We start from the raw sequence: 14,134 nt of genomic DNA, 5'->3' as shown, positions 1-14,134 counted from the left end.
AATTTTGATTATGTCAATGAAATATGAAAGCATTGTATATGTTTTGAGAATATGAAAATATTGTATATGTGGTATATGTTCTGGAAACACGAGTTTAATATAAACATTGGATATGTTTTAGAAATATGAATTGTGTATTAAGTATTGAAAATTTGTTTATCATGTTGATGGGATTGAATGACCGGAGAATGGGTCGTGGTGATGGAATTGAATGATTATCATTATTGTAATTGGTTTTAGCTTGGTTTTAAAAACTTGATTGAGATTTCAGGGACAAAATTCTTTAAGGGGTGAGATTATAGCGATTTTGGTTTGGACCTGACCCATCTTGTATTCTGGACTCGGGTTTCATGATTCTATGTTGTTGTTTTTGTCTTTTTCCCTTTATTTCTCATTGAGTTTGAGTATTGAAGTGTCTCAATTGTGTTTGGAACAAGTTGGTTACTTAGTTTTCAAACCTCTTGTTACCCATAATTTGTTCATCTGCTCAAGCGACACTTCTTGCGCTCGAGCCGGGTTTTGCAAACTTTCAGTACTTTTGTAGGTCTACAAAACTACTGGGAGAGTGTATTCTACGCTCGAGCGGCACTTTTTGTGCTCGAGCGTTGGTCTGTTGTCTGCAAAACTACTAGGAGTGTACATTCTGCGCTCGAGCATCATTTCTTGTGCTCGAACGGAACCACTTATTATGTCTGACGCTCAAGCGTCACTTCTTGCGCTCGAGCGGACTGCGCGTATATTAGTTCGCAATAGCCTCCTGCTACATCACTTTTTCCTCTCTTTTTATTCCAAAATCCTAGATCTAGAGCTTCTTTCTCTAAAACTCACATTCTCTCTACATTTTCACCTAGATCTGTTGGCTTCTCTACCCTAGTGTCTTTGGGAAAAAGGTAGAGCATCTCAAGAGCTCTATTTTGATCAGAACAAAAGTCGATTTCGGCATCTTTGAAGTTTTCTCCTTGCTTTGCGCATCTTCTAACTTTGAGGTAGAGACTTTCTACACTCTCCTATGATTTTTAACTTAGTTATTTGTTGTTGTGTAAATAATGTTGGGGTTTTGAGGATTTTAGACAAACCTAGGGTTTTGGTTTAAAATCAAAAGAGTTGTTTACAAATGATGATGATTATGAGTATAGACATGAGGATGTGTTGTGTTGAATTTGTTGATTTTGGCACCTGGGTTGGGTTTTGGATGAACATGGAGTTTTGTCCTAAAATGTCTCAAACGGTTATTTTGTATAATTAAATAAAATTGGCATTAGAAATATGAAGGTGGACGAATGCTTATATAAATGATGGAGTTAGATATGTATTACTTCTCACCTATGGAAATTTGGATAATTTATCTGTTTTAGAGATTGCATATCTATTTAGAAATATCTGTTTCGGGCTATCGGTAGAGGATAGCTATGATTGTTGCAGAAATTGCATAAGGATTAGGTGAATTGAAACTAATCGCTTATTGATTGTCATTGAACATGATTGTGTTTTAATACATTGTATATGTACGATGTTTGGGAGGAGAAATGGGATGTACTCCATGTTTGGGAGGAGAAAGGGGATGAACCCCAATAAATTAAGTTGGCCTATGTATCCAGGGTAAAAGTCTCGAAAACCTTTGGCATACATGGGTGCTGATCCCACGGACAAAATTTCGGCAAAATGACAAATGAATGAGTTTGTATAATAACTATATCAATTTGAGATCCAATGAGTTGTATCCTCAGTATTGGTTGATTGAATGAAATGGATATGAACAATGAAATGAGACATAAACCTGGGCATATTATGACCTTGTAAATTATAAATGATTTTATCACAGGCATTGTACATGCACATCATACTAATATCTTTGTTAAGATTCATACGCTATGTTAGATTGTTTTTACTCGGCTTTGGCTCACTGTACTTGGGAAAAACCATTTTCAGGTGCTGGTGATATGCCTCCACCAAGGACTTAGCTTGGGAGGACTGTGGAGTTGAAGGCTCATTTTCGTTTATTTTGTGAATAACTTTTGTACAAGCCTAGGCCTTTATTTGCATTGAGCTTCTGACTCATTTTGTTGTAACAAGCATAGTCTTAGAAAGATGTAAGTCTGTAAGGCATATGAAATATCTGTTTAACTTTTATTTCTTATTACTACTTGCAACACATGTTGTAGATTCATGATGAATCATTTATGAATGTATAATGCATGTGTCACCTCTTGTATACCAACTCTGATTAATGAAAGATTACTATTTTGTTATGTCATTCTGTATATAATGTTAGGAATCGGTTTATGGCATTTATTTCGGGGTATGCCAATTTTGTGGCCAAAAAATTTTTGATGAACAAAGACAACAACACTATTGCCGACTAAAAGTTTAGTAGCAAAAAATGTGAGACTTTAGGTGACTAAACTTTTAGTAGCTAAAACACAATCACACTTTAGGTGACTAATGTATTTAGTAGCTAAAAAATTAATAGGAGGAACCAAAATAATTTTGGCGACTAAATCTTTAGTTATAAGTAAGGTTTTTTGTGACAAAATAATTTTAGTCACTGAAAAGGTGGTATTTAATTTTTATTCAATACTTTTGGCAACTAAAAAATTAGTCGACATTTTAGTACATTTGGCGACTAAAATAATTTTAGTCGCCAAATACATTTCCCGACAATCCTTCAGCGACTACTCTTGCGACCAAAAAATTTAGTCGCTAAATAGTTTTGGCGACTAAAAGATGACTTTTGGCGACTAAAAATTTAGTCGCCAAAAGTGTAAATTCTTGTAGTGCTTGTTGAATAATATAATCATATTGTTTCCATTCAAGACAACCAAACATGTATTGCCAAAGTTCATCAAAATAGTAATTCTAATCATAAAATTTACAATTGAGGTAAGCTCATCGCTGATGATTGAGACTGCAAAAAAAAGTACTGATAATTATAAATTAAATGAATAAAAATAGAAAAAATTGAGAATTGGGTTGTGAATCATACCAAGTGAGGGGGAATAAAAATAATCACAAGAATTATGTGGGTCCAGGTATTGTCACGTGGCATGGTTATGGATTATCATGTATATGATAGTTATCAAATTCTTATCAAACACTGCATTAGTGTTTTATGTTATGCAAAACTCATTAGGATATGAAATCTTATTGATATAGAAGTCCTGAATAGATTGTTTGGGATAGGACTTCTGGAACATTCAAATTACTTGAGAGGTAAGTCATTGGATATTATAAATAGGCAACACCCTTATGGGTTGAGGCACGCAATTTCTCTCTATGAATTACTCTATTAAATATTTTGATAATATTGGAGGACTGACTTGGGCGTCGGAGGACCCCCGGCTATGGCTGGGGGCGTTTTGTCTTCCAGATAGCGATTGTGTGGTGGTGCTATTCATCTTCTTCATTGGATTTCTTTATCAACAAGTACGTGATTTTTCTTTGCCTGTACAATTGGCGCCGTCTGTGGGAAACGATGAAATTCAACAAAAAGATAATTAATAAACCGCGGTAAACTTTCTTGGAGGGCTTTGTTCATGATATTGGTTGTTTTTTACCGAATACATACTTTTACGTTGGCGTTCATCAACAACATAAACAAATGCAGTTTTCTTGTATAAATATGCTTTCAAATCTACATGGATTTAAGCCACTGCTTTTATAATGGTCATCATTCATAAGGCTCTATCAAAGATTTGCTATTTCAATATATATATAAGTATAATGTGTGTATGCGGATATGACGAAAAACAACGTTAGCAACGTCACATGCAACCAGTTTCAAGATTTTTTTCTGTACACACTCGTTTTTGTTTTCCGAAGTTGCTTCTAGGCTCGATGTAAAGTTAATCGTACACATAAGAGGATTGACACAACTCAACGGAGGAAAAAGAAATAGATGAGTTGCGATATGGTTACATAAATCAAAGTATAAGTCATGGTAAAAAGACAGTAGCTTCCTAGCCAAGATATTATATTGAATTTTTATTATTTACGGAGTATGGATTTTATGCATTATTACTCTGCGGATGAAGATATTTTATTGTGCTAAATTTTGATCATCTATGGAGCGCGGACTTTATCCATTATTATTCCGACCACGAATACATGGAAGGTCAAATTATCATATCAGATTTTTATTATCTGAAAATATGAGTTTTTATACCAAACATGGATGAAGACTATTATTTGGGTCAAATATGCTGAGATGGAGTTTGCGTTTTATGGATCATGGGGGCAATATGAATTACACTACCCTTTGGTTACAAATTTTATCTCTTTGCCAAGTTGGTTTGGGCAAGAGATAAGTTGGCAGGTTTGACCAATTTTGATAAATCTTTATCGAGCGGGTTTTGCTTAGTGAAGTAGATTAGCAGGTTTAACCAATTTTGAAAATCTTTGTTGAGCGGGTTTTGCTTGGCGAAGTAGGTTGACAGGTTTGACCAACTTGAAAAATCTTTATCGAGCGGGTTTTGCTTGGTGAAGTAGATTGGCAGGTTTGACCAATTTTGAAAATCTTTGTAGAGCGGGTTTTGCTCAGCAAAGTAGGTTGGCAGGTTTAACCAACCTAAAAAATCTTTGTCGAGCGGGTTTTGCTTGGCGAAGTAGGTTGGCAACTTTGAAAATCTTTGTAGAGCGGGTTTTGCTCAGCAAAGTAGGTTGGCAGGTTTGACCAACTTGAAAAATCTTTGTCGAGCGGGTTTTGCTTGGCAAAGTGGGTTGGCAGGTTCGACCAACTTTGAAAATTTTTATAGAGCAGGTTGGTGGTTTGTCCAACAGTAGGATTCCTTGCCGAGCAGGTTTTGCTTGCCAATAAGCAAGTTGGTGTTTTGGTAGTTCCTAACAAGATTAGGCATTCTTGGAATAAGTCCTAACTAGGTTAGGCATTCTTAGAATAAGTCCTAGCAAGGCTAGGCATTTTCGGAATAAGTCCTAATGAGGTTAGGCATTTTCGGAATAAGTCCTAACGAGGTTAGGCGTTCTTGGAATAAGTCCTAACAAGGAATTTTTGGAATAAGTCCTCACTAGGTTAGGCATTCTTGGAATAAGTCCTAACAAGGCTAGGCATTTTCGGAATAGGTCCTAACGAGGTTAGGCATTCTTGGAATAAGTCCTAGCAAGGCTAGGCATTTTCGGAATAGGTCCTAACGAGGTTAGGCATTCTTGGAATAAGTTTCAGCAAGGCTAGGCATTTTTGAAATAAGTCCTAATAGAGTTATGCATTTTGGAATAAGCCCTAGCACCTACGTATGGTTTTAGCTAGACATTATTACACGGCTACTTTTATTATAACAACAGAAAGCTTCTACTCTTTCACTGGGTTCAAAGAGAATGAAGGCTTGGGGGCAATTGAGAGGGAATAAAAATAACCACAAGAATTATGTGGGTCCAGGTATTGCCACGTGGCATGGTTATGGATTATCATGTATATGATAGTTATCAAATTCTTATCAAACACTGCATTAGTGTTTCATGTTATGCAAAACTCATCAGGATATGAAATCTTATTGATATAGAAGTCCTGAACAACTGGAGATTGTTTGGGATAGGACTTCGGGAACATTCAAATTACTTGAGAGGTAAGTCATTGGATATTATAAATAGGCAACACCCTTATGGGTTGAGGTACGCAATTTCTCTCTATGAATTACTCCATTAAATATTTTGATAATATTGGAGGACTGACTTGGGCGTCGGAGGACCCCCGGCTACGGCTGGGGGTGTTTTGTCTTACAGATAACGATTGTGTGGTGGTGCTATTCGTCTTCTTCGTTGGATTTCTTTATCAACAAGTATGTGATTTTTCTTTGCCCGTACACCAAGATATCAAGCCTTCCAAATTTGGACTTGATAAAATCAACAAGGGAAGCAACACTAGATGGGTCCAAAACATCAAGTTGACCCATATGATCAGAGAGGCCATCACTTTTGAGTTTCTCAAGGGCTTCAAAACCCTTCTTCTCATCTCTGGGAGTCAACACAACTATGATTCCCTTAGAAGCTAATTGCCTACATATCTTAAACCCTATTCCTTTATTTGACCCTGTTACAACTGCATACCTACTACACACAGACGTAACACAAACAGTTGGTGGGTGTGAAAGTTGACGCTAGAATGAGAGTGACTGAAAGAGAATTCAAATGCTACAAAAGAAGAAAAAATACACCTCTTTGTTTTAGTGCTTGCCTCTGCCGTTGCTGACAAGATGGAATGTGCCTGAGGAATGTTAGCTTTAGTTCACCTCTCAACCTGCGGTTCTCCTATTGATAAACCAAGATAGTTTTCCTAAATACCTTATTTATAGTCTATGTTTATGCTAAGTTAGGGTTTAAATTAGTGTTGGTTATAAATTTTTGTGGTGTTTCGTGGCAATCTATATGTAAGTTATTGTTTAAATTAACCGTTCATTTACTTATACAAAAATTGGGTATAACCCGTTTATACAAGTGTGGGATTCACAAAAAGTAAAAAACGTCTCATGTGTAAGGATTATATTCCTATGGGATCAGTTTATTTGTTCCTAATTTTCTTCTTAATTTAATGTTGGTTGTGCATTTTGGGATGTTCTTTGATTATGCTCCATTATGGTAGTAGAATCAATAAATTATCAAATCAAAATTAGTATGTCTTTTTATTATGTTTGATTATATTTAAGGTGATGTCGTTTATAACTCATTGCGGTCAATTAATTATAACTAAAATGATATTCAATTACACTAAAAAAAAAATTATTTTTATTTTTATGGGACAAGTAGTATTACTTACGACTTACAATAACTAATGATCAATAACTCTAATATTTTTATTTTCAGAATATGTAAGTAGTTAAAGATTCTCTGTTATCAATTATTTTTATTTTTCCATCTCAAAACACTTAAAATAATTAAATAATTAAAATTTTTGAATGTCTTCAAACATAGGAGCAAAAAGATTTAAAGACATAAGTTTTTAAATTTAGTTTTTGGGTAGTTTGAGCTAATTAACAAGTTTGGGACAATTTTTGTTTCAATTGGTAATTAATAGTGGGATTGGGGACTATCTCCAGTCCGTAATCGAACTGGACTATTTAGTCGAGTTCGGTGGATTTATTTTTAGGCCCTGTTTCAATAAATCGAACCGTTCACATTTTAGGGTTTGTCAACTATATTATCTCTGCAAAAAATCAAATTGATCGGATAACATAAAATATGTCTTCAGATCAATTTTATATGAACCACATATTTCCTCACTGCACTTTTTTTTTTTTCATACAAAACTAATCCAAACATATGATTGTCGTTATCTGATCTGTTTGATTTTTTTTTTATAAAGAATGATATACTCAGTAAATTTTAAAATGTGAACAATTTAAGTTATCGAAACATGACCCAAAAGTAGGCACACAAAGCCCAACAATACCTTTCTTCTGATGGAATAACCATTTATATTATTTCATTTATTACTAAAAGTGGTTTATCGAGGCATTCAAATTCGTACAAGGAGAAAATAATCGTCATCGCTATGGAGGGGATTGTTAGTAAGGGGTTGATTGTAAAGGAATTAAGTAAAATTGTGTTTGTTTTGATGATAGTTGTTAGTGTGGGGATTGTTAAATTATTACCCTATGAACTAATATAAAATATTAAAACAAGTAAAACTATGATTTTTAACAAAAAAAATGCAAAAACATTGAACATTAATGTTAAAAAAAAAATGCCCAACATGTCAAAGTAAACCAAAAAAAAAAAAAATACTAAGTGTAGACACCCCATTTTTGATCGCCCTTAAGACTTGGGTGCCACTGATTGCTTACTTGACAGTGAAGGTTATGTTGTGCAAAGGTTGGATTTCTTCGACAAGAGGAGCTTCAAACCCCAACCTTACACCCTATTTTGGACCAAAACTATTTTGAATGATTTTAGACCTTAAAACCATCTCTTTCAAAATATTTTTGAAAAAAGCTTCTACGATGTTCCGAGGCTTGCATTTCGTTAAATGTTGCACTTTTCGGTAAACCGAGCAAGGACAAAGTGGAAATAAATGAAAGAGAGGTGAACTCTTTGAAAAATCTTTCAAAGCATCTTGTTTATAGGTTTGGATTTGAAGAAAATTGGAGTGGAGAGAAGAAACCAAGTTAGAGAAGAAGTTGGGCATGAATCCGGATAGGATCGAAACTGAGCAGTCTTCACTACAAGAAGCATATCTTTTTGCACACTTGGAATTTTGATGTGAGGCTGCCAATTGGAAAGAATACTTCCAGGGATTCAATTTAGGCTCAAGAATGACCTGCAAAGGAGTCCAAATGAAGGAGATATTCCCATTTGAAGTTGGGCCCAAAAAGCAGATTTTTCTGGCCAACCAGAGGTGGAGGTTGCTGGCCATGGATGGGCTTTTCTGGCCATGTGCCGGCCATGAATGGCCTTTTCTGACCATGTGCCATCCAAGAGTGTGCCTTGCCGTCCAGAAATGGACCTCTACCGGCCATCAGTGATCCCTTGCCGGCCATTGGTGCATAAACCAAATTTTTTGCAGATATTTATCTTCCATTTGTTCCAGCTGTCCCTTTTGAGATATTTTCGACCTGAAGCAGCATTTTTCTATATATAGAGAGCCTTCTCTATTGTTTTGGAGGTTAGAACATTTTAGGAGTGAAATATTTTGGGAGTCTCTCTCTCTCTACAATTCTCTCTCTCTACATTTCTCTCTCTCTCTCTCTCTCTCTCTCTCTCTCTCTCTCTTGAACCTTTGTGCATACAAGTGGAGATACACTTCTCCGTTGCCTATACATCCTTGACCAAAGTTGGTTATCTTTGCACTGAGGTTCTAGGAGGTCTTCTTGGAGCTCTTGAAAGTGATTTTGCTTGGTTTTGTTGCCTAAAATTGTGTTGTGCTTCAAGAGGTATAACCTTCACCCTTTAAAGCTTGTTTTGCACACTTGTTTTACCATCTTTTTGTACTATTTTTGGCCTGGTTTTTAACTACAAAAACCTCTGTTTTTGAGGCTTAAACATGGTGGTTTGAGGCTATTTTAAGTTTGGGGGTGGTCCACCCTTCTTGTCTCTTTGCTTGTTAAGTTTTTGTGCCATCTTTTCATCACTTTCAAACCAACTCTTTTGGCCTTTTAACCACTGAAATTTAGAGGTTTTTTAGTAATAAAAACTTTGTTTTGAGGTCCAAGATTTGGAGGGGTTAGCCTCCCCTCCTTGTTTCTAGCTTTCATGCCTAGCTATCTTCACATGTTAGCATATTTTTGTAGCTTAACTTAGTTTATTTCCAGCATGTTTTTGCCTCTAATTTGGGCTTCTTTAGCTCTGTTTTGAGCTATTTGTGTTGAATGAGTAGTCTTTTGCATGGTTGTAGTGTAACCCCGTGTTTTAGCTTATTGTCTTAGCTAGTTTTGTCTTCATTCTGGCATGTCTTTCAACTGATTTTGAGCTATAAAAACTCTGTGTTTTTGGGCTGAAGCTTGGGTCCAAAGACCATTAAAGGTTGAGGGGTTGATAGCCTTTCTTTGTACCTTGTTTTGGAGGCCTTTGCCCTTATGTTTCCCACCCTTGCATCATCTTTTTCAGAGCTTTTAAACACTATTTTTCAGAGCTATTTCAGTGGCTAAAAACTTGTTTTGAGGTCCAAAATTGGAGGGGTTAGCCTCCCCTCCTTGTGTCTTGCTTACTAGTCTAGCATGCTTTATGTTTGCTTATTATTCTAGCTTGTGTTAGCTTAATTTCAGAATGTTTTAAGCTATATTTTGGACTGTTTTACCTCTGTTTGGGGCTGGTTAAGTCCCTTGAGCTTTGCCTTGCATAGTTGTAGTGTTAATTCCTTCATTAGCTTAGTGTTTTAAGGCTTTAACCATCATTGTGTGTCTTGGTTGCATGTTTTAATGCTTTTTCATGCTTCATTCCAGCACCTAAATATCTGCAACCTCCCTCATTTCTTCACTTTTTCATTTTCTTTGAGGGTTGGTTAGCCTTAGGGTCGTGTTTAAGCCTGAGATCGAGGTTCGTGCTTAATGGTTTTAATCCTCTTTTGGGGGTTTCTACCAACCAACGACATGACCTCTCTCCTGCCTTAAGTCATCCCATGGTTGACACCTCTTCCATTAGAGGACACTCACGTTGGACTTAATCAATTAAAGAATTGATTGGTAACTAAACTAAGTAAACAAAATTGGACAAGTAAAAGAGGCAAGATAAAGCATCTTTCATGTTGCATTGCATGTGTTCGGATCGCATGTGAATTCGAACACAAGGAAAATGGGACATTTCATACTCAATAGTGATGAAATGTGCTATTTTCCTTGGTCTCCATCACCCTTGATCATGCATGATAGGGTGATGGTCCTTTGAGTCATATTTGTGCATTTATTAAAATTGTACAACTTGGATCTTTGGCCATCATGCAATGAAATTGCTTGATTGGTGGTTTTGGATCCAAGAGTGCCACTCCTTTGAGGTTTTGAGATGATAAGGAGGGGTACAGTATAAACATACCCTTGAAAAAACCTTTCTTTTGCTCTATCTGTGCACTGTTGTAGTATGGTGACCCGGAGCATCAGTGGACGGCAGTGCCTCATCCATGGCCGGCAGTGCCTCATTTTTGGCCTACAAGGCACCCTTTTGGCCGGCAGGGGGCCGGCAGCAACCATCCATGGCCGGTAGGCCACTGTTGTGATCCTCAGTAGAGATTTGGTAAGTTGGAGCAGAAAGATTCTGAAGTATAGTCAACCCTGCAAACAGAGCCTCTCAAGAGAAAAACTAGAGGGCTTTTCGGGGCGAAAACCAAGTGCATGCATTCTCCACTTCTCGAGGCAGAGCTGAGGCAGTGTAGTTTAGTTATTTTTCATGAATAGTTTATGTACATTTGTGTTGTAATTTAATTAATTAGTTGCTAATTAGTTAAGTGTTGTCATAATTAGTAGTTTGCTAGTTATTCATTTGATTTGTAATAATTAGTCTAATTAGTTTAATTAGATTAGTTAGTCTAGCTTAGCTCTTATTTATTCGGACCCTCCTTCGCGATGGCACATTGTTGTAATAAGTGTGCGTGTGTGTGTGCATGTCTTTTAACCCCGCGTCTTTCTCCCTTTTACTTAACCACTTTCGATGGTTAGATTAGGGACATTTTCAATTAGCATACCTTATGCTCGCATATTTGCATCCATTCATTTGTCTTGTATGCACTGAGGCTCGGCGCATCATTCAAACTGCATTGTAATTTCAATACACTTCTTTGAATTCGTGTTTAAAAGCATGTTATTCAAGCTGCTTCGTATGCCATATTAGTAGCCGAGCCTATTAATTGCATTATTGCATGTGTTGCATTAGGCATCTTGTATGGTTATGATCATGCATTTTTCTAACTAATTTTTTTGTATTGGCTTGGAGTACTCGGTGAGTTTTATGCTTTAGCATACTTGCATGAATGTGATTGCCATATTGCCATGATTAGCATGCTTGCCATGAGGCTATGTGCTTACTTACTAAACTGCATGAATACTTGTGGATGAAGGCTTTGTTGTTTGAATTGGAACAATTCAGTGAATGTGAGTTTTAAGCCCACTTCGTTGTGGCAAAATCATATTTTAAACCTACTATGTTTGGTGGCAAATCCGCGCTTTTTAAGCCCACTTGAGGGTGGCAACTTTAAGCCATTTTCATAACAAACATGAGTTGAGCTGTTCCAATTCTTGCGATTTTAGTTTATACTTGATTGTGTGCATCACATAGTAAAGTTAGCTAATAACCAGAATAAGAATACATAATGTTTATAAAAGAACATATCATGATTAGTAGAGGCCAATTTATGATCGGGCAAGCGGGAGTGCTCATTTCAGGACCTTCCCCTCTCATACCCAAGTTCCCGAGCCGAGGCAACTTTGGTGATGACAGACACGTGGCCTTTGGTATAAGTCAGGGTTTCCTAAATCTTTCAAAAATAAAATATTTAGGTGGCGACTTTGTAATCTGGCAAAGCAACCCAGTTTTGGCATTATTTGATTCAAAATCTGATTTTTCAAAACGATTTGCCGGATTGGACTCTTTGGTGTTTATCAGTTTCACATTGCACTTGTGAGACTAGATTTAGAACCACAGGTAGAGTTCGAACTGTGAGGGCCTTTCTTTTCAAACCCTTTTTAGAAAGGTGCGGGGCGCGAGAAAAAGGCGAGCCCACACTAAGCCAGGGGACAAACTTCTAATACCAACTCTCTCACCTCTATCTCAATCCCCCTTCATGGCCCATCCTAATCCGGAGGCCCATCTCAATCCCCTCTCCATCTCCCAAAACAAATACAACATTAGTAAGTCCCACCTCCATCTGAATCCAATCCCTCATCCATCTCCCAAAACAAACGTGGCCTTAGGCTCTTTTGCGAGTAATTGTCATTGATTATGTCACAAGGTCTACTCGATTTCATTTTTATTTTCTAAATTATTCTTAGCCTCTATTTGGTTTAGTTTTATAATCATAATTTAAATGTAGAGTTATATTTTGAAAAATAAGTTTTTGAAATGAGTTTTGAAAAGAGAAAACTTATTTGGTTAAGAGTTTTGAAAAGAGTTTTAAAAAAAGATATTTGAGTTTTGAGTTATATTTTGAAATTGTTTGGGTTTATTTTTTTAAAAATATTTAAAAATTTCTTAATTTCAATTTTTTAGGATAAATATTTTTTATTTTAAATACATTTTTTTTCCGTATGCGTTGTATTTACTACATTTGTGCATTGTTAAATAATATTAACCGGAAAAAAAATATTTGTCATTAAATTCAATACAAGTATACATAAAATATATAAAATATCATTTTCAATTCAGTTTAGTGATTAAAATATTATTGATTAAAACATTCTCAATTTTACTAAATATGACTTACTGGTTCAAAAAATCTTAGATAGGATTTGATCTATCATAACATTTGTAAATAGAATTTTTAGGTAAGTAACTCTATATATGTATTTGTTTTGTTTTGTTTTGTATTAAGTTTTTGATCGAAAAATACGCAAAAATTGATTTCCTTATAGTAAATTTAGATCATGGTGCCAAAATTTGATATAAATTTACAAGATAGATGAGAAAATAAAAAATAAAAAATTTAATTGATAGTTTCTGGACTTCAATCTACTTATTTTGTGATTTTGTTCAAAATCATATAAAGAAAATTCATATTAAATATACAATATTTTATCATTAAGATACACATATCTCTTGTATGTGTATTAATCTACTATAACTATATGATGTCTTTTTGCAAATTACAGTGTTGATATCAATCATCCATAAATGACTTTCTTTGGCCTTTATCTTGATGAGCCGAAGGGGGAAAAAATAATAATAATAAAAATAACAAATCAAAATACAACACACTGGAATGCACATATATAATTAATAAAAAACATATATATGATTAATAAAAAAAACATATATATGATTAATAAAAAACATTAAAACATTAAACTTAACAAAACATTAAAACCTTGAAATATTGATTAACTTACAATTGTAATAGCAACTGTAAGGATCGTTAATTGGGTACAACGGGGAAGCTTGTAAGGCTCTCAAAACACTCTGGTTTTCTTACAACAAAGATGGAGAAGAAAAAATTGAAGAATGCCTGAATGCTTACACTTGATTACAATATAAAGGAATAAAAAGCAGAATAGTGAGCATGTGACTTCTGAAAGCAGCTGGCAGATCCAGCAGCAAAGGAGATGCTGTCGGATGCTTTCGGTGGAGTGATTGCACAGCTGAGCAGCCTTTAGCAAAAGTTGATTGGGTGAATAGTGATAGTGAACAGTAAAAGTGAACAGTAACTTTTACTATTCACTACTTTCGGTGGAATAAAGGAATCAATATAAATATAAATTAGCAGCTTTTCTCAAAGGAGTATTGATTGAAGCTAATTTGTATTTATAGGGAATCCAATGTTGATTAGGCAAATGGGTCCTGAGCATCTTGAAACTCTGGGCCTGAATACTGATTAGTTGATTCTTCAGAAGAATGTAAGCTGACTGAACCTTCTTCTGACTGGTCTGATCGGTCTGAACTGGAAGCAGATTGGGCTTCAGCTTGATCTGTAATTTGTCTTGCTAATTGGAGCAGTTCATCTCTGGATAACTTGGGCTTGGCCTTTGATTTAGCTTTGGGCTGAACAGGAGGT

The 14,134-nt window shown here is 35.5% G+C and overlaps 1 pseudogene; it reads right to left on the bottom strand.

The window, feature by feature from the left end:
* The window catches only part of LOC145790371 ((+)-neomenthol dehydrogenase-like), a 59,454-nt pseudogene extending 52,035 nt beyond the window's left edge, over positions 1-7,419 (bottom strand).
* Between the last annotated feature and the right edge of the window lie 6,715 nt (positions 7,420-14,134).

The sequence above is a fragment of the Camellia sinensis genome, chromosome 5 (genome assembly GCF_055761805.1).
Source record: "Camellia sinensis isolate YWXY chromosome 5, ASM5576180v1, whole genome shotgun sequence".
Classification (NCBI taxonomy): Eukaryota; Viridiplantae; Streptophyta; class Magnoliopsida; order Ericales; family Theaceae; genus Camellia; species Camellia sinensis.
Note: the sequence above shows the minus strand (reverse complement) of the source record. Positions and strands in the feature narration are given on the sequence as shown.